The 27153-nt window shown below is 39.6% G+C and overlaps 1 pseudogene; it reads right to left on the reverse strand.

Moving 5' to 3' along the window:
• LOC122122905 overlaps nt 1-27153 on the reverse strand; it is a 55657-nt pseudogene that overhangs the window by 17446 nt on the left and 11058 nt on the right.

The following is a 27153-nucleotide window of genomic DNA, read 5'->3' on the forward strand; positions in this document are numbered from 1 at the left end:
CTCTCTAATTAATAAACAGAAAGTTCCAGAAGTGTAGCTAGCTTGAACAAAGAAGCTCAGTGACAGTGCCCAGGCCATTAGTGCCTAGGACAAGTACAGAATAAAAAATGATAACCAAACATACTAGTGGCATAGAAGATAAGGACAGATATATTCTATAGTAAGGAAGAGAGTAATTCCTATTGCTGCCATCTCTGCTCCCATGGGTGAGCAGGTAGCTCAGACTTTATTTCTCATACCAGGATTTGGAAAGGAGTACACATGGTAGAGGCAATAAGCATTTCCTCTTGGAGTAGGTATCAAATTGACTGCTAGAGTTCCTTTGAGTGTTGTAGAATCATTTTTCTTTCTTTCTTCCTTTTCTTTCATAGCCATTTATTAGTGATAACTTCGGATAGCGACAAATAGCCAATGATATGGATGTACACAATTAAAGAAGGTCTCATCTTGTATAGATAAAGTTCTCCCATAAGGGACCTTTGATAATGTTTTCTAACACCTCGATATGACATGAAATAGTGAAATAGTGATTAGTTTGAAAGTCACTGTTTGTCTAAAGTGAAAGATAGCAAGAGAGAGAGAGAGAGTGTGTGTGTGTGTCTAAGGGACTGAAATCAGAGACTGGACACTCCTTGAGCTTTTTTGCTCAACACTACCACTCTGTCACTTGAGTCACATCACCACTTCCAGGTTTGGCTGATTAAATGGCGATAAATCTGTCATATATTTCCATGCCTGGGCTGACTTCAGACATTGATCCTCAACTTTCAGCCTCCTGAATAGATAGTATTACCATGAGCCAGCAGTCCACAATAAGAATGTGTTTCAGAGACCTTAAGATTAAAGTGATACATAAACAAAATGTCTCAGACGATTTGCCTATGGGAAAGGAAATGTGTCTGTAGCCTTTTAGCACAGAACTCATGAAACTGACTCAATTTGTTTGTAATAATATCACTTCATCAACTCCAGTGAGATCTGGCATGGAATAAAGTAAAGTGAAATGCTGTTTCCCAGGAAACAGGAGTTACATGGAAGAAACCAGATACATTTTCTACCAGAATGCAGAAATTTACTCAACAGTAAATAGAAGAGGAAATAATGAAACTGAGCCATTTCTGGTGCAGTAAGTATGGATTTTCAGGCTAGAAAAGAGACAGTACACTCATCAGTACGCCCGGAGTTCCCTCAGGAGTTGCCTATCCTGACAAAAAAACAGTAAATAAAATTTAACTAATGAGTTACTTACGGCTTATTCTCTTCTTGTCCAGAAACATCACTGCTACTGAGATCTGTTCCTAAAGTGTAGAGGGGGAAAAACCCAGCAATCATCACATCTCCATTCGTGTGCGCTCGCTTCTTCATTGTAGAAAAGCAGTTAGTGCTAGGCAAGGCCCTAACAAGGAGCGGAAGCTGAAGGAGAAAGAATATGAAAGTCAAAAGAGACATTCCTGAAGCATCTGCCAAGCTGAAATCCTGACTGGCCGTGAAGCCAACAGTTTCAGGTATATATACATTCATGTATTTTCGTATATGTGTATATGTGTCTTTTTATTGACAGAGATGACTACTGTAGCCCCCAGTTCTTGGAAAGCTCTTGCAAGTCCCCAGGCAGAAAGGGTAAAACTCCTCCATGGGGCTCTGCATCTGAGACCCTGCATTGAGAAGGAAAACATAAGTTGGAAAACATGTTTACTGATTCCCCTTATTCAGCCCAGTTGCTAAGATTTCCTCTCAGAGTCTCTAGGGGTAAAGTTAACTTTGATATATTTGGTCCAACATCTGTAACAAGAAACTATTTGCATGAAAGCCATTTAGGATGATGTAACTGGATTGCATCAGAGGATGCCTAATCAGGTGCATGGTGAAATGGCCAGAAAAAAAATGTATGCCACTGGGATATCAACAAAAGCTATTAGGACATCACACACAGTGGGTCAGTTCACAAACTCAAGATCCAGAACAGCCACAGAACATTGCTTCTTGATCCAGGCAGGTTTCCATGAGAATTCCATGTGCACAGTCCTCTGCAAATGTACCTACTTACTATTTCCTGGGAAGCAGTGCTGCTGCTGAAAGCAGCAGTGTCATATTGAAGGCTCTGCAAAAAATTTGCTTCTCATGTATTTTGACAAATTCACAGATCAGTTCATCAAAAATATCCTCAATTAATCAGCTTCAATAAGTCAAGTTCAATGCCCAAATTGAGGTTTACATTTGCATTCTGATATTTCACCTTCACATAGATAATTTTTACTAAACACAATCAAGATTTTTTTTTGACGGTTGTGGGGCTTGAACTATGGGCTTGGGCACTGTTCAGCTCAAGGCGAGCGCTCTACAGCTTGAGCCACAGAGCCACTTACAGTTTTCTAGTGGTTTATTAGAGATAAGATTGTCATGGTCTTTCCTGCCTGGGCTGGCTTTGAACTGTGATCCTCAAATCTCAGCCTACTGAGCAGCTAAGATTACAGGCGTGAACTACCAGCACCAGGCTAAGATATTATTTTTAATAATGTACTTGTCTGAGAAAACGTGGTAATACAGGAAATTCTTGCTATGTCAAGTATAAACAAATATGAAACCATCTGTCTGTTTTCTACTTGTCATAATGTTAGACCCAAATTCCATGCAGAGACCTCAATAGCAGAGCTACTTCAGGGCGGTGAGCACACTCTGCACAAGGCTGCAGTGTTTCATACACATACATATCACAGTATAAATGAAGCTGAATATGTACTTTAACAAGCAGGAGGAAAAGAAAACCTTTCTCAGGAGGTTTCCAGTGGATTTTATATTTGTATACTTTGAAAATACGCGGTACTATATTTTAGCTCCCCTGAGGCTTTATTTATACTTGTACATGTATGTGTAGAGTGAAACTCAGTCTCACAAAAAGTGGCAATGGTTCATGTCGTAAATCTACTAATAGTTTCGTGAGGAAATCACATACATTTCTGTAGTGGTTGCATGAAATGATATTGCCATGAATACGTGCTCCCTTTCACTTCATTCTTGCCATAATTGGTTATTGGTGTTCTCGAAATAGACATTGTCACTGGAATGTGATAAAATTTAATGTCCTTTGGCTTTACATTTCCTTAATGCCAAGGATTCTCAGTGATTTTTTTTTTCGGTCGTGGGGCTTGAACTCTGGGCCTGGGCGCTGTCCCTCAGCTCTGCAGCTCAAGGCGAGCGCTCTACCACTTGAGCTACAGCACCACTTCCTTTCAGTGATTTTTATTAGCCAATTATACTTCTGGATTTGAGAACTATCTTTAACCATATTTGCCAATGTGTTATTTGACATGTTGATTGCTTAAGAGTAGTTTTCTGAGTTTCCTGTATATTCTGCTTATTAATCACTTGCCAGATGTTTAGCAATCTGACTCTATAGGCAATCTATTCACTCTACTAACTTTTCCTTTGTTGTGCTGAAGGTTTTAATTCAATGTAATCCTGTTTCTCAGTAACTGTTCTTTTTTACTGAACTATTTGAAGATTTAATCAGGAAGTTACTGCCTCAACAAAATGATTCACTGATTTTGTTAACTGTAGTGTAGTGTTTTATCTTAAGTTTGAGCTCCAACATTCCTGGGATCTAGAAAAACAATATATATTCACAATTTAGGGCCTACTGCAATACCCAGCCACAGAAAATGTTTGTAATTGTGGTCATAAGAAGAGAATCTGTGCATGAAATATTTAATAACCACATATGTTACCCTTGTGTATACACATGTTGATCCTTTGTAGCCAGCATATTCCTGCAAGGCTTATAGATTAGAAGCCTACTTACAGCCAGCATTTGTTTCCAGGACACAAAACGGAACATTGTAATTTGACATTCATGTATTTAGTGTTTCTAAGAATGAACCTGGTATTAAATAGTTCAAAACTTGTCCAAATAAACTAATAGGAAAATCAGTGCATTTCTGATCACAATAAGTAAAACAGGAAAGATTTTTACCTGTTATTTGAATAACAGATGCAGCACCTATATATCGTTAGAATCATGGCATGTATCTATTACTGATCCCACTTGGGTGTGTCAGAAAAAAAACACTGCACACAGGTGAGCATTTTGTAAGGTTCTCTAGAACTAGACTTCAATCATTGGAATTCATGAAATGATTCAAAATATTAAATCCACCCATCCTCTCCATTTGCTGGAAATTTGTCAATACCAAATAGGCACTAAACTGTCTCTTCAAATTGTAATAACAATTCTATTTATGTGTAGGTGAAGCCTACACATTGGCTATTACCAGCTGTATGTGTTAGGTGACAGAGAGGTGCTAGCTTAGGCTGGTCCTGTGGAGTTTGATGTCCATGGCCGTTGGATCTTTTCTGTGCCTTTATTTCTTTATGAAGAAAACGTTCTCTGATCCAGCTTCAATTATTTGATGCATGAGAAATTGAAGAATTATTTATTTATTTATTTTTAAACTTTAATCAAGTCTTTTTATTTTAGGAATATAAACTGGCCCTTCTGCAGTGCTATGGAAGGTATCTTCAACAGTTTAGTACCAATTTTGATGAGAATGGAGCAGATGTGAATCAATTCAAAACTATCTTCTTTCCAAAAGGTTTTGGAGATGAAACTTCTGGACTTACAGTAAGATGAAAGAAGCAGCAAAGATAGCTATGGTTTATGTTAGCTCTGTGCTATGCCCTTAAGTTGTCAGCGTCTGACTATCTTCATTGCTTAGCATGGCATCTGGCCACTTGTTCTAAGTCCTTTGACATATAACTTCAGGCATGGTTAAGAAAATGAACTTACTAAACTTCGTGACACTACTTTGGAGATTGTGTCAATATAACCACCCCCACTACCAGCAGGCACTATTGTTATATACTCATAGCCTCCACAATAATATTTATAGAGGCTTTCAGTTTGTAAAATACTTTGGAAAACATAGTTGATTTTTACAATGACCTTAAGAGTTAAATACTATTACTGCCTTGTTTTACAAAAAAAAAAATAAAGCTAATCAGAATGAATGTAAAAAAATAGCTCTTGATTGCAGATGTTTGTCATAAAAATTTTTATAATTGATTTCTAGCCTTTGTGCATTGCTATCATTAGTTCAGCAGCTGAGCACTTCCCATGTGCTAGCTTTAGAAATAAAAGCATTTATATGAATTATCATATTGCAGTCTTAGTATGGTCCTGACTTTTTTTAATAGAAGAGTAAAATGAAGTTTACCAGAGATCAAGAAGTCATCCCAGCACCCTCAAAGCCATGGATAGGGCTTAATACTACATGTGCTAAGGGTAGAACCATCTATGGCTTCTTTCTTTTTATTATTATTATATTTTATTTGTGAACATACTGTACAGAGGGGTTACAATTACATGGGCAGGATAATGCGTACATTTCTTACCAAGCATTGCAATGCAATGAAGAATTATTTATGAAGGGACACCAAATTCTGTCTGAAAGGAATATCCCTAACCTACATATATACAGCCCAAGGATGGCTTAAAGCAGAGCGAGAGACTCCAGTCACACAATGCTATCTGTAAGAGAACTGGTTGACATCATATATCACATAGTATGAATCACCTCTGGAGTAACAGCTTGGAGTAACTCCATGCACTGAGCATTGTTTACTGAGGTGATGAGGAAAACACAAGCTCTGCTGGGCTCCAGGCAATTGAGAGTTGGTCATGAACTCTAGAAATCCTATACAGGTTCAGTATTTGTGAAGCTCTCATGGACTCAGCATGATGAAATTAATCCATATTCTGGTTTGAACTTCACACCACAAGAGTTTGTTTTGGTCTGCAGAGATGGTACATTTTTTTCATCATGGTGATATTTGGGATGTGTCCTGGAGGGCAGAGGTATAGGGATTTCTCTATGGGAGAAAGAAGATACAGGAGGGTAGGTATTGTTTTGAGTTCTGTAACATACCATCATCATGACAGAGAAAGGAGGGTAAGGAATATTCAGAAAAGAGTAGGCTACCAGTCCCCTCTTCCCAGAGTTAAGTGCAACTCCCAACCTTCAGTAACAATTGGGTTTCCAATAATGTCACTGACTAGCAGCCAAAGGGCCTTAGCTTGTGTTGTACTGGTCTTTGAATGGACAGCAGAAGTCACTGATCTCCAGAACTCACAAGGTGATTGTGGCAGATGAGGAGAATTTATAATCATTTTGGACTCAGGTTCCGTCCTATCTACCTCAGTTGCCATCACCTGTATCCTGGTCAGGTGGCAGGATGACTACTGACAGATATCTCAATGCCTACCTAAAGTGTAGGGAAAGTGTACCTGAATACTGGCTCAACTGAAATTTGTAAGTCCGTCTAAGACCTGGAATGCTGTGCTCTCCTTCCCTTGGCCCAAATGGAGGTCCAAGAGACCTGGAAAGCCAAGCCTGTGGGTTTACATCCTCTAGGTGAAAAAGAGTACATTCGGTCTTGGAGGATTTAGGTCTCCACTGGGAGGAGACTTCCACACTGCCCTTGGGCCAGGAGTAAGAGGATCCTGAACTCAAAAAGAGGAAGTTGAAAAAATTTCTGTATTGAAATTTTCAGATGGAATATTATAAGCAACAAGGTAGTTCTTTGTCTTTGTAAAGACTTAAAACAGTAATATAAAGCACCTTGTTCCCTCATGCAGCTCTATACGAGCCCCAATATTCATTCTAGACCAAAGGCCAGACATGGATTTACCTATATCACTGACTCTGGCACTTAGCCTAGCTATCTCTATCACCTGGTCTTGTCCTAGAGGCTGATGCTGTTTATGAAGCCCTTGTACACAAAAACATCAACAATATCTTTTTCAGAGAAGTAGCTAGTATACTGAGACTATGTATTGTGTTAACCAGTCTACCATCCCCAAGGAAAGTTTTAGAGGTCTCAGCCATTAGCCCCTTTTTAACCACTTGCATTTCTTTCATGTGTTTACATATAGGCACATACTATCTACTGCATGTGAGGGACATGAAAGTTTTGTTTTCCTGAGTATGGCTTAATTCACTTACAACAGGCTGAAAAAAGTTCATAGAATGATTTTTTCCATCTATACATCAAGACAAGAGCCTAATATCCATAAAACACTTAGAGTTTCAAAAATTAAACCCTCAAAAACAAACCTTCACAATTAATATAACCCAATTATTAAATGGGCTAATCACTTAAAGACAGACTTCTCAGAAGAAATAAAACAGAAGGTTCTGATAAGAAATGAAAATGAACAATAGACACATGAAAAACATTCAGTATCTCTGGCTACAAAGCACATGCTAATCAAAACTACAAAATTCCAACTCACTCTAAATAGAATGGTTAATATCAAGAAAATTAACAATAAAAAATACTGGTGAGGACGAGGCCAAAGTGGAACTCTACACTCTTGGTGGCAAAAGAAGCCTGTTCAACCTCTCTGGAAAGTGTCATGGTGATTTCTCAAAAAACTAACCATAGAGTTACCTTATGATCCTGCATTTCCAATAGAACATAAAAAGGACACAGTCAAGCCACAAGCAGAACCATGTTCATTGTAACATTACTTCCCATAGGTAAGATATGGAATCAGCACAGATGTCCCTCAGTGGATGAATGGATCAAGAAACTTTGGTATATTTACACAATGAAACTGGAGTCATCCATTAGAAAGAAAGAAATTATACCATTCATGAGGAAATCCTCAATAGCTTTTCTTCAGTTATTATTTCTGAGATATATTAAGGTCCCAGTTAATTTCTAAGAATAGGACATGTTTGTTATACTTTATAGTTTTTCATTATTTGGCTGGTACTAATTTTTAGATGGGGAGATTTATTTTAGTTCCTTTATTTAATAATTCCAGGGTTGTTAATAAGCATTTTTGGACACCATTAATTAGGATCATCTAAAACCATAATGTTTCAGTGCTTATTTTAAGAAATAGCAGGTGTCTTACAAAATACTCATGTTTCTTTTTATAAGCAAAGAATTCAATTTTCTGTCCAGAGAAAAGAGTCTTTATTTATGTCACCAACTTATGATGATAGCATTGATGAAAAAAAATAGAAGTAAGCCAGGCGCTGGTGGCTCATGCCTGTAATCCTAGCTACTCAGGAGGCTGAGATCTGAAGATCATGTTCAAAGCCAGCCTGGGCAGGATAGTCCGTGAAACTCTTATCTCCAATAAACCACTCTCAAACCGGAAGTGGTGCTGTAGCTCAAGCAGTAGAGCTCTCACCTTGAGCTGAAGAGCACAAGGACAGCACCCAAGCCCAGAGTTCAAGCCCCACACTGGACCAAAAAAAAAAAAGAAGTATGCACTGCAGATTTCTCTTTTGGAATAATGATACACATTCATTTTCTAGTCCCATCACCTTGTTTTACTCATGGCCCCTTTACCACTGATCATAGTTAACATACCTTTTTCATATAACACCCATAATCCTGCCCCCAGCAAATGGTAAGAAGCCAGGTGCCAGTGGCCCCAACCTATATTCCTAGCTATTCAGGCAGCTGAGATGTGAGGATCGTGGTTTGAAGCAAGCCTGCGCAGGAAAATCCATAAGACTCTTTTTAATTTGGGGGGGGAGGGGTCCGGTCATGGGCCCTGAACTCTGGGCCTGGGCACTGTCCCTCAGCTCTTCAGCTCAAGGCTAGCGCTCTACCAATTGAGCCACAGCGCCACTTCCGGCTTTTTTCTGTTTGCTTATGTGGTGCTGAGGAATCGAACCCAGGGCCTCATGCATGCAAGGCAAGCACTCTACCACTGAGCCACCTTCCCAGCACTCCATAAGACTCTTATTTCTAATAAACTACTCAAAAATCTGGCTCAAGTAGTAGAGCAATTGGCCTTGTGCAAATGAAGTACAATATGAGGACATATTTATGAGCATTAGACATATACTGTTTGTCAAAAAAGACATGCTGTTATATGAATCTATTTAATTATTGAGACACACAGTAGCTGATGATCGGGGAAAGTTGGAAACCAAGGCTTGGGGCATAGTTGCTACTTGAATGAAAGAGGAAGTAAAATCTGAAAGAAAATATTGTTCTTCCTATGTTTAATTTTATTTCTGATGCAATGAAGATGTAGGTGTAAAACAATCTGTTGTCATAAGCATCTGCAAAATTGTAAAGAAATGAATTACAACAATAAAGTAAAATGCTGGAGAGACAAAGAAGTATTAAATTTATTGCTGGCAAAATTGGTGAAAGAATTCCCCTGTAGAACCCCAATATAAGGACAAAAGTGTTTTTCTTTCTTGCTACTCTTTTTAATGTTTTTATCATGTTCTATGTGATTTTTTTTTTGTTTCTTTGATATGTTCTTCCCTCGTGGTATAACCCCTGTTTTCACTGTATTTGATTCTGGTGCCTTGCATCTTGCACATACATTTTTCTGATTTGGGGAGGGGAAGGGAAATAACAAAATGCTTAAATAAGGATACAGGTTGACCCATTGTGACATTGAGCTATATGAGGCATTATGTGGAAAATGAACTTTACAACTTCAGCTAGGAGTACGGGGGAGGGCTACAGGATGAGATGGGGAGGTAGGGAGGGAAGGGATGTTAGGGGAAAAACAAAGGAGCAAGTAACAATGCTTGATAGGAAATGTCCTGATTACCTTACCCATGTATCTGTAACCCCTCTGTACAGAAATTTTACAATAAAAACATTTAAAAATACAAATCACAGCATTCAAATTTGTACATGGACATTTGCATTTTGTGAGGCAATTTTCATTTGTGGAACAGGAAAATATTACTTACTTGTTATTTTGTGGGATAAATTAATCTGATATCATGCCAGGCTGGACAAAATACATACCCTATTACAATAATTATTATATGAGTAAATGGCAGAATGCTGAATTCTATGCTGCTGCTTACCAAGCAATATCCTTATTGTTATATCAAGAAAAAAAGAGCAAGCAGGAAAATAAAATTATTGTGATTCCTTGAAGTTTCTAAGTATTTATAAGGGCTTTGTTAAAATTTTACTAACTAATCCGATTAAAACCTCATATGAAAATTTTCTTCCCTATAGCTTTTCAAAAGCATAAGCAACAGAGTTGTTTGGGATCTCTTATTGAGATTCTATATATTTGTCATTTGATTTAAGAATGGCATGTTCCTAATGAATGAAATGAAAGAATCCAAATGAGATAAAATAATCTTTCAGATTCAAAGCAGTAAAAACCATAAATGTGAGATTAAATACATAAATCAGGTTAACAAATATTATGGGAGCCCCACACATCTGTATTAATTCTGAAGCTTCATAATATTTTTTTGTGGTTCGTGGGGCTTGAAGTCTGGGGCTGGGTGCTGTCCCTCAGCTCTTCAGCACAAGGCCAGCACTCTAGTACTTAAGCCACAGGGCCACTTCCGGTTTTCTGATGGTTAGTTGAAGATTGGAGTTTCATGGACTTTCCTGACCTGGCTGGCTTTTAACCACAATCCTCAGATTTCATCCTCCTGAGTAGCTAGGATTACAGGAGTGACACACCAGCGCCTGGCTAGCTTCATCATTTTTAACTAAAAATTGATTCTGAGAATCAGTGAGACTGAAAGACAGAAGATGGTTTAAATATATAATGGATTGTTGCCTTTATGAAATCAGATTTAATTCTATATAGTCCAATACATGGGTCCTTTTGAACTCCATACACAATACCTGTCAGTAGTCAAGCGTAGGTGATAGATCCTGTGTGCAACATGTAAAACTGAGGATGAAAGATATGAGTAAGATGTAACTGAGAGCAAGCACCCCAAGAACAATAGCAGTGAGCATGGAGAAGCAAAGAACCAAGAAAGCCAGAGCCAGGCCCTAGGAATCTCCAAAAGCTAGGAACATTTCAATTGTGATAAGTGACTGATTTCTCTGTGTGTTGGCATACTGATGATGTGGACACTTCATACACCAGTTGATATCTGGTTAGAAGTAAAAACTACCACCATATTTGGTGTGTATGAAAAACAGTTCAAAAGTCTACTCAACTCTTACAGTAAAACACCCATGTAACATTAGATTCTGATCTCAGCAGTGAACAGGTTGTCCTAACTATAACCACCTAGACTTCTACTGGCTCACCTTCCGAAATTAATCAATCACTTCTTCAATGCTGAAATCTGCCATCTCTAGAATTGTTTTCCATCTACATCAGCCATGTACACAGCTCCTTATTTTCTTCATAGAACAAGATACATGACTAAAGTCTATCTTCAATCTCCTATTTCTTGAAAACCATCTGTATAGAAAAATGCATTTGGCTGCTTTAGATAACCAATAAAAAATGGTGTATCCTGAACTATGAATGTCTTTCCTTTTAGTTATCATTCCCAAGGATTTATTTCTATTTCTTCATCTTACATGACTAGAGTGTTGTGCATCAACAGACATTCTCATAGCTTTGCTGAAGTAACAACTAGAGCTAACCAACAGGATTGACTTTTACCCATTGCACATCTATTACTACCAGGTTATATCAAACATTAGAAATGAGAAACGCTGAATATATTAAACACTACATAAAATTCTGCTGTGTTATGTCATTTCAATATTCATTTTGAATGCTGACAACTTGCTACTTTTTTTTTTAATTTAATTTTATTTTATTTGAGAACATAGTGTACAGAGGGGTTACAATTACATGGGCAGGAAAATGCATACATTTCTTACCAAGCATTGCAGCCTCCTCCTTTGTTTACCCTTCACCTCCCTTCCCAGCCTCCCCCTCCCCCCCCACCCAAACATACCCCCCCTCCCTCCCCCGACATTGTAAAGCTGGTTTTGACATGACATTTTGTACTTCTCATTGTTGCAACAGGTCCACCTGAATCCTTAAACGACTTGTTTGTCCCTGTCTCCTCCACATGTTATACTGACATCAAATATAGTGAAAGCGGGGGTTACACTGTGGGGGAGGGACATACAAAGCAACAAAGAAATAATATTATAAATGCGTTAGAAACACATGCATGAAAAGAAACAAAAACATTAAAATACATATTTGAGGGTTCGTTTTCCTAACATCACTTCTCTGACTTTTCCGCTTGACTCATACCTATACTAGATATTGCAAATAAGGGAAACCATGGGACCTATGTTTCTTTGGGCCTGGCTTACTTCACTTAATATAATTTTTTCCAAGCCTTTCCATTTCCTAACAAATGGGGCAATGTCATTCTTTCTGATGGAGGCATAGAATTCCATTGTGTATATATACCACATCTTCTTGATCCATTCATCTACTGAGGGGCATCTGGGTTGGTTCCATATCTTAGCTATGGTAAATAATGCTGCAATAAACATAGTTGTGCTGGTAGCTTTAGTGTGGCCTTGTTTGTGATCATTTGGGTAAATGCCCAAAAGTGGGATTGCTGGGTCATAGGGGAGCTCTATGTGGAGTCTTTTGAGGAACCTCCATACTGCTTTCCAAAGTGGTTGAACAAGTTTACATTCCCACCAACAATGAAGTAAGGTTCCTTTCTGTCCACATCCCCTCCAGCATCTGTTGTTGTTAGAGTTCTTGATTTTTGCCGTTCTAACTGGAGTGAGGTGATATCTCAATGTTGTTTTGATTTGCATTTCTTTTATGGCTAGGGAGGTTGAACATTTCTTCATGTGTCTATTGGCCATCCTTCTTTCTTCTTCAGAGAAGCTTCTCTTTAAGTCTTTCGCCCACTTACTTATTGGGCAGTTGTTTCTTTGAGGATTTGTTGTTGGGGGGTTTAATTTTTTGAGTTCCAAGTATATTTTAGAAATGAGACCCTTGTCCGTTGTATGGCTAGTAAAGATCTTCTCCCAATCCGTGGGCTTTCTATTGATCTTGCTAGCTATGTCATTTGCCCTGCAGAAGCTCTGCAACCTTATGCAATCCAATTTGTCCAACCGTTCTTTGATTTGACAACTTGCTACTTTAATTCTGACTCAAACCTTGTCCATTTGGAAACTGATCAAATTCTTAAATCATTAAGGCCTATGTCTCACTTTTCAATTTAAAAACTATAATTCAGCTAATGCCATAAATCACACATTTACAACGTAACAGATAGATTAATATCACATACATGATGGAATATGTAAACAAAGCAAAATAAAACTAAACCAATGTTCATCACTCACTGATCCTACACTTCTGATGATACAGAGTAACTACTGCATGGAAATCCTGGAAACGTCACCTCAAACCAGTCAGCTCATAGAGAGTGACTCCAAAATATGCAATGTTCCATTGCTTACAAACAACTCCAGCAAGCAAATTTCAGCACAGGATCTTTCTCCGCCTTTGCTCTAATAAATTTCAAAATAAGTAATACAAATCAGTCTTGATAAAGGTACGATGGAATTCTGAAGTCTGAAAATCTTGACAAAACTTTCAGGGGCCACACAAGACCCTTTGGTAAAGTTTTAAAATTCACGTCATAGATAGGGACACAAAAGAGAATTTTTTCTCACCTCCCCTCCCCAAATCTTTTAGAGTGTAGTAAGAGTACCAAATCTAACAACATCTATCCAGCCAAAAGTGTTTAAAGGCTTGAAAGTGTATATATCCCTAGAAAATCAAGCTTTTTATTTCTATCCCTCAGTCATATATTTATTTAACTTTTAAAACCCTGGACTTTCAGGGCCCAGAATTCCTAATTAATCTCATAATTGCTGTACAGTCTGCTGTACATTAACTTTGTAGAACTTTGCATGTATTCCAAATACTTTCTCTTACATAAAACTTGTTAAAGACGTTAAAAAGACATTTAACAATGAGATGAAATATATTGTCCTTGGAATTCTCTTAAAATAAAATCTTTAAGACTACTTCAATCCTTTAATTTTTTGATCTTATAACTAACATAAATTTTCTAATACTACAACCAGGACTCATTTTTGGGTAGCCGTGAGTAGCTGAGTACCCCTACCCTCTGACTTTAAGTACCTGTTCTGATCATTCCTAAAAGCTTTTTTTAAACAGCCCTTCCAAGTAAGACTCTAAGTGCATGTGAATGTAATTACCAATGTAAGAACCCCCAAAATTAGAAGAGACCAGTAAGATGCTTACTGTTAAGCTCAGATGAGCTGCTGGCCAAACAAAACCAAAGGCCTATCACAACAGACAGATAACACTTGTCATCATCTACCCTAGCAATAGCTGAGCCTCATCCCCAAAATTCTTCTTCAAGCTTAAGGTGATTTGCTAAAAGTTCCTTACCAGGGTGCCAACTCCAAGCGGCTAGTGCTGTGGAAACCAGGAGTTGTTTCTGTTAAGCACACTGCCGCCTTCGAATCCATAGAATCTAAAGATAGAATGGAGAATCAGGGGTCCTACTAAAAAGGGCCTCAAGCTTTCACAAAATTAAAGCTGCTTTCTAACGTTGACATTTGGGGACATTGCAGCCTACTGTGGGCAGATGATTTACTGACTCACAGGAGAGGTCCTCCCATATTTGGTGCAAATTTTCTGTCTACTCCTTTGCTACCATCATGTCTTCCTGCAGGATGTGCTGCTCAGTTTCGCCTTCATAGTTTGAAGTTTTTTCAAATTCGGAGTCTAGTTAGCTAATGACGTTTCAAATTCCTGCATTTACACACAAAGAAGAGGATTTTCAAAATGTCTTCAACTTTTGAATACATATCTTAGGGTTCATTTTTCTAACATCACCTTATCTGACCTTTTCTGCTTGACTCATACATATACTAGATATTGCAAATAAGGGAAACCATGGGATCTATGTTTCTTTGGGCTTGGCATACTTCACTTAATATAATGTTTTCCAAGTCTTTCCATTTGCTAAGAAATGGGGCAATGTCATTCTTTCTGATGGAGGCATAGAATTCCATTTTGTATATATACCACATTTTCTTGATCCATTCATCTACTGAGGGGCATCTGGTTGGTTCCATATCTTAGCTATAGTAAATAATGCTGCAATAAACATAGTTGTGCTGGGAGCTTTAGTGTGTTCTTGTTTGTAAACATTTGGGTAAATGCCCAAAAGTGGGATTGCTGGGTCATAGGGGAGCTCTATGTGGAGTCTTTTCAGGAACCTCCATACTGCTTTCCAAAGTGGATGAACAAGTTTACACTCCCACCAACTATGAAGTAAGGTCCCTTCTGTCCGCATCCCCTCCAGCATCTGTTGTTGTTAGAGTTCTTGATTTTTGACATTCTAACTGGGGTGAGGTGGTATCTTAACGTTGTTTTGATTTGCATTTCTTTTATGGCTAGGGAGGTTGAGCATTTCTTCATGTGTCTATTGGCCATCCTTCTTTCTTCTTCAGAGAAGTTTCTCTTTAAGTCTTTAGCCCACTTATTTATTGGGCAGTTGTTTCTTTGAGGATTTGTTGTTGGGGGATTTAATTTTTTGAGTTCCAAGTATATTTTAGATATGAGACTCTTGTCTGTTGTATAGCTAGTGAAGATCTTCTCCCAATCCGTGGGTTTTCTATTGATCTTGCTAGATATGTCTTTTTCCAAGCAGAAGCTCTGCAACTTCATGCAATCCGATTTGTTCAACCTTTCTTTGATTTGTTGTGTTTCCGGGTCTCTATTAAGAAAATTTCGGCCTGCGCCAAGGAGACCTAGGGTTTCTCCTATTCCATCCTGTAAGGTTTTCATAGTGTCTGAGTCGACTCCGAGGTCTTTGATCCATTTGGAGATGATTCTGGTGCAGGGTGATAGATAAGGATCTAGCTTTAGTTTTCTATAAGTAGTTAACCAATTTTGCCAGAACCATTTACTGAAGAGGCTGTTGCTTTGTATGTCCCTCCCCCCACAGTATAACCCCTGCTTTCACTGTATTTGATGTCTGTATAATTTGTGGAGGGGAAGGGGAAAAACCAGTCATTTAAATAAGGATACAAGTGGACCCATTGCAACAATGAGAAGTACAAGTTTTCATGTTGAAAATGAACTTTACAACTTTGGTGGGGGGGGGGGGGGGCGGATTGGGTCAGGGGACAGGGGGAGGCTGGGAAGGATGGGAAGGGGAAACAAAGGAGGAGGTTACAATGCTTGATAAGAAATGTACTCATTATATTGCCCATCTCATTGTAACCCCTCTGTACAATATTTTCACAATAAAAAATAAATAAAAATTTTAAAAAATGTCTTCAACTCACGATGCTGCTGTTCCCACAGCTATATGTTAATCCTTTGATTGGAGTCAAGGGGAGGCGAACCAGCCAAGGAGAGAGACCTTAGGAATAAGAAACAGCCCTGGCCTCCTGATGACCTACCTGGGTGGCCAGCTTCAAACCAGCTTCAAAGGAACACTGCATTCTACTCCCCATTTCATTGCCTCAGGTACCTCTCCTATGTTTATACAACTCACTCTGATTAAAGATATAAGTTGACATCCTGATTTAGAGAACAGGGAAGTTAATTCTTAGTTGAAATTTAATAATCTTGCACATATTTATCAGATGATATTCAAATTGACACTTCGTTTTAACAAACCGTGCATTGTTGCTAGGCATCACATATCAATTTTTCTTCTACCAGAGTTATATTTTGGCTTACATTTTTTTTGTTGTTGTTGTTGGTCGTGGGGCTTGAACTCTGGGCCTGGGCGCTGTCCCTCAGCTCTTCAGCTCAAGGCGAGCGCTCTACCACTTGAGCTACAGCACCACTTCCGGTTTTCTGGTGGTTTATTGGAGATAGTCTCACGGTCTCTCCTGCCCGGGCTGGCTTTGAACCGCGATCCTCAGATCTCAGCCTCCTGAGTAGCTAGGATTACAGGCGTGAGCCACCAGCGCCCGGCTTTGGCTTACATTTTAAATGAAAGTGTTTAAAGAATAAAACATTGTCTATAATTAGTACAGATTAATCAGCAAAAAAAAATCTTTTAGCTGTGGAAACATCTTTTGTTGGTTTGTTTTTCTTGGTGGTGACTATCAAACCCAGGGTCTCAGGAAAATTAAGCTATTATAGTCATACCTGGGCTTTATTTGTTTTCTATGCAATTGTTTTGGCTGTTGATCATGGGGCTTGAACTCTGTGCCTGAACACTGTCCCTCAGCTCTTCAACTCAAGGCTAAGGCTCTACCACTTGAGCCACAGTGCCACGTTCAATTTTCTGAGTCACTTATTGGAGATGAGACTCTCACTGACTTTCCTGCCCAGGCTGGCTTTGAACTGTGATCCTCAGATCTCAGTCTCCTGAGTAGGTATAATTATAGGTGTGAGCCACTAGCACTCGGCCTAAGCACATTTTTCCTGCTGATTCTAGGGCTAGATCTCAGGTCTGGGCATTAACTCTATCTCTATTACTCGAGCCACATTCTATTTACAATTTTTGGTTGTTAATTGGAGCTAAGCCTCACAGACTTTCCTTCCTTGGACTGGCTTCAAACTTACATTCTCAGATCTCAAATTCCGGAGGTGCTAAGATTCGAGCCAGAGCCACCAGCATCCACATTATGTCACTTTTAAAGCATCTATCAACAATAATAGAAGACAACTATTATTATTTTTTAATTGTGAAAATACTGTACAGAGGGGTTACAATTACATGGGCAAGATAATGAGTACATTTCTTATCAAGCATTGTAGCCTCCTCCTTTGTTTCCCCTTCCCATCCCCTCCCATACGCCCCCTGCCCTCCTACCCTATCCTCCCAGCTCCCCTCCTCCCCCCATGAAAGTTGTAAAGTTCGTTTTCGACATAACGACTTGTACATCTCATTGTTGCAATTATAATTGGTTAACACTTGTAATCCTAGATGCTTAAGAGTCTGAGATTTGTGGTCCATAGTTTAAAGCCGGACTGGTCAGATGAATCAGATTTTGGTTTTCTGTTCGTCTGCTGGTCCCGGGACTTAAGTTCAGGGTGTTGGTACTGTCCTTGGGCTTGATTCCCTTAATGCTAATTCTCTACCAATTAAGACACAAAGTGGGAGTTCCGGGAAGATGGCGGAGGAGAAGCTGGAATCTGAACAAGCTCTCGCATAGAAAGCAGTTTTAGAGTTCCAGTGAACAGTCCTAAGCCAGAGAATCACACCAAGTGTGCCATCACAGGACAGAGAGTTAGACAAGAGAGGGGAAGCCAAGACAAGGAGACACATCTGAACGCCTGGCAGCAGCCGCCGCGGCGGCGGCAGGGTCGCAGCGGCGACCGCAGGGGCGGCCATACCTGAGCGCTCACACAGAGAGTCCGGGACAAAGGAGCCAGACGCAGCGGGCGAGCGGATTCTACTCAACACCAGCAAGAACCGACAAGGAGCGGACATCTTCACCCTGCAGTTTGCAGACCAGAGTCAACCCAGGATCCAAGACTCGGCGTGAGTAGAAGCCCGACGTCCTCACTCCTTCTCAGGGAGCAGAGGAATGAAGGCCACCCCTCCCCCCCAGCACCGGTGATCTCCATCTTGGATACCGACAAAGCTCGGAGGAGCTGCTAGCTCCAACTCAGGCCTTGGAATAAAACGAGTCATTTAACAGGTCACAAGAACTTAACGGCGAAGTGACCTGCCAGACTCAGCTCCATCCAGGGAAAAGTCACCCAGCTCAGGCACCAGCCATTGGAGTGGCTTTCCTCACTGGGTAACCAGAGCCAGAGGCTGCCCCTCCCTCTAGCAGCCTCCACAATCAATTGAAAAACAGAAACCCTTAGAATGGCTCCAGGGTGGGCTCTGTGAATTTTTCACAAAATAGCCCCAGGGAAAAGCTACTGTTTGTTGAAAGGCCTCAACTCTACCAGAACCTAGCCTCATCACCCCTCTTTTGTGATTCTCAAAGCAGATCACCCTCCCATTAAACTAACCTGGGAGGGGGATCTCAAAATCTTGGGTAAAGCAGAGCATTTTTCTGCCTGTTGGAACAAACTGACTTAAGAAACCAATCAAGCCACAGGACCTCAAGCTGACCAGAGACTCCAACAAGAGGCTGGTTACAGACAAAAGGGAGATACAGGATTCTTCCCACCCCTCCCAAAAAAATCAAAAAAAAAAAAATCAAAGAACTTTTTTTTCTTCTTTTCTTTTTTTTTTTTTTTTTTTTTGGTACCTTATATATATAAAAATTTTTTTTTCCTTTTCTAAAACTTTTATTAATCTTTAATTTTTGCCTTTTTTGAAAAAATAATTGTTTTCCAGTAACTTTTTTTCCCTCTTATAATTTTTATTTTAGGAATACGTGAATGTACGTTTTCCTTTCTTTTCTTGTCTTCTCTCTCTTTTTCTTTCTTTCTTATCTTTTTGTTTTTTTGTCTAGCTCTACTGAACTTCTGATCTTTTTTTTCCTCCCTTTCTTATCCTTTTCACCTTTTCCTTTCTTTTGTTCTTCTGTATGTGACTTAGCTCTTGTCCTGCACATCCTGATAAACCCATAGTTAACTAGTAGTCCCTATCCCCCATTGTGTACACACTTAATCCACAAATTTATTACTCAATCCAAAACCTCTGAGACTTAAATTCCTTAATAGCAGTACTACCTCTTTATACCTATATAATATTTTAAGCATTTTTTAAGTTTTTCACATCTCCTCTATCTCCCTCCTGTTTTCTCATTATATTCACATTCCTCTCTAAATAGATGGTCTTTCAATCTCCATAACTTTATTAATTTTTACGTTTCTAATTTTTTTTCTGGTCTCTTTTCATTTCCCTTTCCCTTTCTTCTTTTTCTCTCCCTCTCTACTTGCATCCTACCCAACCTATTTCCTGCATTGAGATTAGGACATAGTTAACTCTCCCTGTGCCTCCCCACACCAATCTATTCCTAATTTTTACCCACATCTCTCCCTAACCCTAAAAATTTCTGGTTTTCCAAATTCTTCTCTGCAGTTCGAAGACCATTAACATATAGTTGTTTGATGTTGAATAGATGTATCTGTTGAACTAGATTGTATCTGTAGACTATTGACTGTATAAATGCAAACGTTGGTTGATGGTTGCCTTAAGATAGTGTTCTAGCACAAAACTGGTGCTATTTTCATCTCAAATGGGCAGAGTAAGCCGAAAAAACACAAGAAAAATGGCAAATCCGGGTATCTCAATTCCCAATCTTGATAATCAGGGGTCAGATCAGATAATGAACAATCCAGAGGAGAGTTCCCAAATAGCTCTACAAACACTGGTGGCAAATATGATAAATGAGAAGTTTGACAACTTACAAAGGACTCTGTATGAGCGTGATAGGGAGAGAGAGGAGGCATCCCAAAAGTTTATACAGGAATATCATAAGCGTGAGGAAGCTACTCAAAAACTGATACAGGATTTGCGTGAACAACTTGAGAATACTCAAAGAGAAAGGGAGGAATGGCGTGAGCAGGCTGAGAACACTCAAAGAGAACTGCAGGAATCCCACGAACGGGAGGAAAGAGAACTGCAGGAATCCCACAAACGGGAGGAAGCTAATCAAAGAGTAATTCAGGAATTGAGAGACCAGGTAGAGAACACACAAAGATCAGTAAAGGCATTCATGGAATCCATTAACAAAGAGCTGAAGGAAGTCAGGGAGACCACAAAGGGAAGGCTGAATGGAACCCAACAGAAGGAATGGGAGTCCAAAGAAACCATAACCAATCAACTAAGTGATTTGAGAACAAACACTGACCACCAAATTAAGGAAGTAAAGAAATTCATACAAGACCTAAAACAGAGCTTCAACAAAGAACTTGAAGCCATCAAAGCTGACCAATTAGAAGGAAAAGAGATAAAAAACAAAGTAGAGAGTCTTGACAGCAGGTTAGACCATGCAGAAGATCGAATCTCAGGGATTGAAGACAGCCTAGATATTATAGAGAAAAAACATACAACCATCCAAGACAAGTCCAAGAAGTATGATAGATCTATCCAACACCTAGAAGACACCATCAGAAGGCCTAATCTAAGGATAATGGGTGTAGAGGAGCACCTAGAAACAGAAGTTAATGGTCTAGGAAATTTGTTTAACAGGATCCTAGCAGAGAACTTCCCAAACATACAAAAAGATAGGCCTACTCAGATACAAGAAGCTTTTAGAACCCCAAATAGACCAGACCAGAATAGGACATCCCACCGTCACATTATAATCCACACAGGATCAACTCAGACCAAGGAAAAGATCCTTAAAGCTGTCAAGGAGAAAAGGTTAATCACCTATAAAGGGAAACCAATTAGAATCACCTCAGATTTCTCAGCAGAGACAATCAAAGCAAGAAGAGCCTGGAATGATGTATGCCATGCCCTAAAAACAAACAACTATCAACCAAGAATACTGTACCCAGCTAAACTCTCCTTCATAACTGAAGGCCAAATAAAAACCTTCCATAGCAAAGAAAAATTGAGACAATACATCTCCACCAAACCAGCCCTACAAAAGATTCTTAAAGATGTCCTACACATAGAAAACCAACAAGACCGCAACAAAGGCCAAGAAACTGCACCCAAACTGACAATCCAAGAACCATAGGAAGAACCCAGTTTTCGCAGCCCCCAAGAAGGTGGATAACATGGCAGGAACTCCCAAATACCTCTCAGTCCTATCTCTTAATGTTAACGGACTGAACTCTCCAATTAAGCGACATAGACTGTCTAGTTGGATTAAAAAACAAGACCCTTCTATCTGCTGCCTGCAGGAGTCACATCTTGCCCGTAAAAACAAACACATTTTCAATGTTAAAGGCTGGAACAAAATCTACCAAGCAAACGGACCGCATAAACAGGCGGGAGTTGCAATCCTAATATCAGATAAAATAGACTTCAAATGAGTACATTTCTTATCAAGCATTGTAGCCTCCTCCTTTGTTTCCCCTTCCCATCCCCTCCCATACGCCCCCTGCCCTCCTACCCTATCCTCCCAGCTCCCCTCCTCCCCCCATGAAAGTTGTAAAGTTCGTTTTCGACATAACGACTTGTACATCTCATTGTTGCAATTATAATTGGTTAACACTTGTAATCCTAGATGCTTAAGAGTCTGAGATTTGTGGTCCATAGTTTAAAGCCGGACTGGTCAGATGAATCAGATTTTGGTTTTCTGTTCGTCTGCTGGTCCCGGGACTTAAGTTCAGGGTGTTGGTACTGTCCTTGGGCTTGATTCCCTTAATGCTAATTCTCTACCAATTAAGACACAAAGTGGGAGTTCCGGGAAGATGGCGGAGGAGAAGCTGGAATCTGAACAAGCTCTCGCATAGAAAGCAGTTTTAGAGTTCCAGTGAACAGTCCTAAGCCAGAGAATCACACCAAGTGTGCCATCACAGGACAGAGAGTTAGACAAGAGAGGGGAAGCCAAGACAAGGAGACACATCTGAACGCCTGGCAGCAGCCGCCGCTGCGGCGGCAGGGTCGCAGCGGCGACCGCAGGGGCGGCCATACCTGAGCGCTCACACAGAGAGTCCGGGACGAAGGAGCCAGACGCAGCGGGCGAGCGGATTCTACTCAACACCAGCAAGAACCGACAAGGAGCGGACATCTTCACCCTGCAGTTTGCAGACCAGAGACAACCCAGGATCCAAGACTCGGTGTGAGTAGAAGCCCGACGTCCTCACTCCTTCTCAGGGAGCAGAGGAATGAAGGCCACCCCTCCCCCCCAGCACCGGTGATCTCCATCTTGGATACCGACAAAGCTCGGAGGAGCTGCTAGCTCCAACTCAGGCCTTGGAATAAAACGAGTCATTTAACAGGTCACAAGAACTTAACGGCGAAGTGACCTGCCAGACTCAGCTCCATCCAGGGAAAAGTCACCCAGCTCAGGCACCAGCCATTGGAGTGGCTTTCCTCACTGGGTAACCAGAGCCAGAGGCTGCCCCTCCCTCTAGCAGCCTCCACAATCAATTGAAATACAGAAACCCTTAGAATGGCTCCAGGGTGGGCTCTGTGAATTTTTCACAAAATAGCCCCAGGGAAAAGCTACTGTTTGTTGAAAGGCCTCAACTCTACCAGAACCTAGCCTCATCACCCCTCTTTTGTGATTCTCAAAGCAGATCACCCTCCCATTAAACTAACCTGGGAGGGGGATCTCAAAATCTTGGGTAAAGCAGAGCATTTTTCTGCCTGTTGGAACAAACTGACTTAAGAAACCAATCAAGCCACAGGACCTCAAGCTGACCAGAGACTCCAACAAGAGGCTGGTTACAGACAAAAGGGAGATACAGGATTCTTCCCACCCCTCCCAAAAAAATAAAAAAAAAAAAATCAAAGAACTTTTTTTTCTTCTTTTCTTTTTTTTTTTTTTTTGGTACCTTATATATATAAAAATTTTTTTTCCTTTTCTAAAACTTTTATTAATCTTTAATTTTTGCCTTTTTTGAAAAAATAATTGTTTTCCAGTAACTTTTTTTCCCTCTTATAATTTTTATTTTAGGAATACGTGAATGTACGTTTTCCTTTCTTTTCTTGTCTTCTCTCTCTTTTTCTTTCTTTCTTATCTTTTTGTTTTTTTGTCTAGCTCTACTGAACTTCTGATCTTTTTTTTTCTCCCTTTCTTATCCTTTTCACCTTTTCCTTTCTTTTGTTCTTCTGTATGTGACTTAGCTCTTGTCCTGCACATCCTGATAAACCCATAGTTAACTAGTACACCCTATCCCCCATTGTGTACACACTTAATCCACAAATTTATTACTCAATCCAAAACCTCTGAGACTTAAATTCCTTAATAGCAGTACTACCTCTTTATACCTATATAATATTTTAAGCATTTTTTAAGTTTTTCACATCTCCTCTATCTCCCTCCTGTTTTCTCATTATATTCACATTCCTCTCTAAATAGATGGTCTTTCAATCTCCATAACTATATTAATTTTTACGTTTCTAATTTTTTTTTCTGGTCTCTTTTCATTTCCCTTTACCTTTCTTCTTTTTCTCTCCCTCTCTACTTGCATCCTACCCAACCTATTTCCTGCATTGAGATTAGGACATAGTTAACTCTCCCTGTGCCTCCCCACACCAATCTATTCCTAATTTTTACCCACATCTCTCCCTAACCCTAAAAATTTCTGGTTTTCCAAATTCGTCTCTGCAGTTCGAAGCCCATTAACATATAGTTGTTTGATGTTGAATAAATGTATCTGTTGAACTAGATTGTATCTGTAGACTATTGACTGTATAAATGCAAACGTTGGTTGATGGTTGCCTTAAGATAGTGTTCTAGCACAAAACTGGTGCTATTTTCATCTCAAATGGGCAGAGTAAGCCGAAAAAACACAAGAAAAATGGCAAATCCGGGTATCTCAATTCCCAATCTTGATAATCAGGGGTCAGATCAGATAATGAACAATCCAGAGGAGAGTTCCCAAATAGCTCTACAAACACTGGTGGCAAATATGATAAATGAGAAGTTTGACAACTTACAAAGGACTCTGTATGAGCGTGATAGGGAGAGAGAGGAGGCATCCCAAAAGTTTATACAGGAATATCATAAGCGTGAGGAAGCTACTCAAAAAATGATACAGGATTTGCGTGAACAACTTGAGAATACTCAAAGAGAAAGGGAGGAATGGCGTGAGCAGGCTGAGAACACTCAAAGAGAACTGCAGGAATCCCACGAACGGGAGGAAAGAGAACTGCAGGAATCCCACAAACGGGAGGAAGCTAATCAAAGAGTAATTCAGGAATTGAGAGACCAGGTAGAGAACACACAAAGATCAGTAAGGCATTCATGGAATCCATTAACAAAGAGCTGAAGGAAGTCAGGGAGACCACAAAGGGAAGGCTGAATGGAACCCAACAGAAGGAATGGGAGTCCAAAGAAATCATAACCAATCAACTAAGTGATTTGAGAACAAACACTGACCACCAAATTAAGGAAGTAAAGAAATTCATACAAGACCTAAAACAGAGCTTCAACAAAGAACTTGAAGCCATCAAAGCTGACCAATTAGAAGGAAAAGAGATAAAAAACAAAGTAGAGAGTCTTGACAGCAGGTTAGACCATGCAGAAGATCGAATCTCAGGGATTGAAGACAGCCTAGATATTATAGAGAAAGAACATACAACCATCCAAGACAAGTCCAAGAAGTATTATAGATCTATCCAACACCTAGAAGACACCATCAGAAGGCCTAATCTAAGGATAATGGGTGTAGAGGAGCACCTAGAAACAGAAGTTAATGGTCTAGGAAATTTGTTTAACAGGATCCTAGCAGAGAACTTCCCAAACATACAAAAAGATAGGCCTATTCAGATACAAGAAGCTTTTAGAACCCCAAATAGACCAGACCAGAATAGGACATCCCACCGTCACATTATAATCCACACAGGATCAACTCAGACCAAGGAAAAGATCCTTAAAGCTGTCAAGGAGAAAAGGTTAATCACCTATAAAGGGAAACCAATTAGAATCACCTCAGATTTCTCAGCAGAGACAATCAAAGCAAGAAGAGCCTGGAATGATGTATGCCATGCCCTAAAAACAAACAACTATCAACCAAGAATACTGTACCCAGCTAAACTCTCCTTCATAACTGAAGGCCAAATAAAAACCTTCCATAGCAAAGAAAAATTGAAACAATACATCTCCACCAAACCAGCCCTACAAAAGATTCTTAAAGATGTCCTACACATAGAAAACCAACAAGACCGCAACAAAGGCCAAGAAACTGCACCCAAACTGAGAATCCAAGAACCATAGGAAGAACCTAGTTTTCGCAGCCCCCAAGAAGGTGGATAACATGGCAGGAACTCCCAAATACCTCTCAGTCCTATCTCTTAATGTTAACGGACTGAACTCTCCAATTAAGCGACATAGACTGTCTAGTTGGATTAAAAAACAAGACCCTTCTATCTGCTGCCTGCAGGAGTCACATCTTGCCCGTAAAAACAAACACATTTTCAATGTTAAAGGCTGGAACAAAATATACCAAGCAAACGGCCCCCAAAACAGGCGGGAGTTGCAATCTTAATATCAGATAAAATAGACTTCAAATTAAAATTCGTGAGAAGAGATAAAGAAGGTCGCTACATACTAATTAAAGGATCTCTCCTTCAGGAGGATATTACAATTCTAAATATCTATTCGTCAAACAATGGAGCACCCAAATTTATCAAAGAAACACTACTTTCCCTCAAATCCCATATAGATCCAAAGACATTAATTGTTGGGGATTTTAGCACACCACTCTCCCCACTAGATAGATCAACTCGGCAAAAACTCAACAGAGAAACCGCAGATCTAAACAGCTGCATAGATCAACTAGACTTAACAGACATCTACCGAACATTTCACTCAGCAGCATCAGAATACACGTTTTTCTCAGCAGCACATGGGACGTTTTCTAAAATAGACCACATTTTAGGCCACAAAGCAAACTTGTCTAAATTCAGAAACATTGAAATTATACCTTGCATTCTCACTGACCACAAGGGAATAAAATTAGAACTCAACACCAAAAGCCACCAAAGAAAGTCCAGTATCACATGGAGGCTGAACAACACACTGCTGAATCAAGAGTGGGTCATGGAAGAGATTAGAAAGGAAATTCAAATGTTCATGCTATTCAACAAAAATGAACACACAAATTACCAGCTCCTCTGGGACACAGCAAAGGCAGTACTCAGAGGCAAGTTTATAGCTCTGAGCTCCTACATCAACAAATTGGAGAAATCTGAAACTAGCAATTTAATGACACATCTAAACCTCCTTGAAAAAGAGCAGCAAGATAAACCCCAATCCAGTAGACTGAAAGAAATAATCAAAATTAAATCAGAATTAAATGAATTAGAATCCAAAAAAACTATAGAAAGAATCAACAAAACAAAGAGTTGGTTCTTCGAAAAACTTAACAAAATTGACAGACCCTTAGCAAATCTTATCAGAAAAAGAAGAGAGCACACCCAAATTAATAAACTCAGAGATGAGAATGGAAACATCACCACGGAAACAACCAAGATTCAGAACATTATAAGGGAATACTTCTCAAAACTTTATGCTAATAAGTTTGAGAACTTGACAGAAATGGACCTTTTCCTAGCAAATATTGACATGCCAAAACTAAACCAAGATGAGTTAAACCAGCTTAACAGGCCCATATCAAGCATTGAAATAGAAACAGCAATAAGAGACCTCCCAGCTAAGAAAAGTCCAGGACCAGATGGTTTTACAGCAGAATTTTACAAGGCCTTCAAAGCAGAGCTCACACCAATACTCCTCCAACTCTTCAATGAAATTGAAAGAGAAAGCTCACTACCGAACACATTCTATGAAGCCATCATAACCCTCATCCCAAAACCAGGCAGGGACTCATCAAAGAAAGAGAACTATAGACCCATTTCT

Source organism: Dipodomys spectabilis, unplaced genomic scaffold (assembly GCF_019054845.1).
Source record: "Dipodomys spectabilis isolate Male_0828 unplaced genomic scaffold, ASM1905484v1 ptg000216l, whole genome shotgun sequence".
In the NCBI taxonomy this organism is placed as follows: domain Eukaryota; kingdom Metazoa; phylum Chordata; class Mammalia; order Rodentia; family Heteromyidae; genus Dipodomys; species Dipodomys spectabilis.